This window comes from Colobus angolensis, unplaced genomic scaffold, assembly GCF_000951035.1.
Source record: "Colobus angolensis palliatus isolate OR3802 unplaced genomic scaffold, Cang.pa_1.0 Scaffold8444, whole genome shotgun sequence".
In the NCBI taxonomy this organism is placed as follows: domain Eukaryota; kingdom Metazoa; phylum Chordata; class Mammalia; order Primates; family Cercopithecidae; genus Colobus; species Colobus angolensis.
The window spans coordinates 1-1,098 of NW_012122315.1; the positions used below are offsets into that span (position 1 = coordinate 1).

The window sequence follows — 1,098 nt, forward strand, 5'->3', positions numbered from 1 at the left end:
TAATAACATTGCTATGTTTGTAAGTCTGATTTTCCTTTTTTTTAATTTTTATATTTTATTTTACTTTAAGTTCTGGGAAAGAAAGGTGCCAATAGCCAGTTCGGGTCTGACAGATTAAGTCGAACACTCCAAATTCCTTAGTCGCTCTAACTTCCAATCCCTGTTTCTTCAGTGTGGTAGAAAACTGAGGACAAGTTCTCATTTTTCTAACAGATTTATTAGCTCAAAAAAAGTGTCTTATTCAGCAGACATAATTCCAAAAACCTTTACAGAAGGATCTCTTCACTTCCTATGAGAAAAATAAATAAATTAAAAAAAAATAAACATAGGAAAGCATTCTGTTAAAGACATGCAAGTTATAAAGTTATACCACCAATGGGAACATACACAATTTTAAAAGGAAAGACCACATGCTGTGTTTAAATATACCCTGCTGAGGTGAAGGAGAGAAACATCTAGAAGTGAGGGTTCATAGTCTTACAGCCACTTGTGGACCAAAGTCAGCTGAATCTCAGAAGGGGTCTAAATGAAAAACTTTGGGAGAAGAGGAACGTGCTCTGCACTGACCAGAAGAAAGGCATGACTTCAGTATTTTCTGTATATCATATTATGGTTTGATGATCCCTTATCCGAAATGCATGCTACCAGAAGTATTTCAAATTTCAGATATTTTTGTATATTGGAATTCAGCAGTATACTTACTGGTTCAGCATCCCTAATCCAAAAATCTATAATTTGAAATGTTTCAATAAACAGTTCCTTTGAATATCATGCAGGCGCTCACACAGTGTTGGATTTTAGAGCATTTCAAAATTCAAAATTTTGGATTAAGGATTCTGAGCCTGTAGACCTAGAGCTCTTGACTAAAATGGACTGTCAGTACCCTTTCCTCAGCCTTCCCACACTCCCGACCATACACATGTACCTGCGCACAGACATTCATACAGTTTCCTTATTTTAATGTCCTGGGAAGAGGTAGAAACATCTTGTCAAAGTCACTCTTTCAGTGGTGGGCATCTGCACTCTACCACCTGGCTGCTCAAATGAAAGTCGAACCTAAAAGAGTAAGAAAAGTCTGTAGCCCGTTTTTTTTTTTTT

The 1,098-nt window shown here is 36.5% G+C and overlaps 1 long non-coding RNA gene across 1 annotated transcript; it reads right to left on the bottom strand.

Moving 5' to 3' along the window:
- Positions 1-198: 198 nt before the first annotated feature.
- LOC105503308 lies at positions 199-1,058 on the bottom strand. Its single transcript, XR_001000459.1, has 2 exons — positions 926-1,058; positions 199-289 (listed from the first exon to the last, which is right to left on the bottom strand). It is a non-coding gene; the product is annotated as an uncharacterized LOC105503308 (long non-coding RNA).
- Between the last annotated feature and the right edge of the window lie 40 nt (positions 1,059-1,098).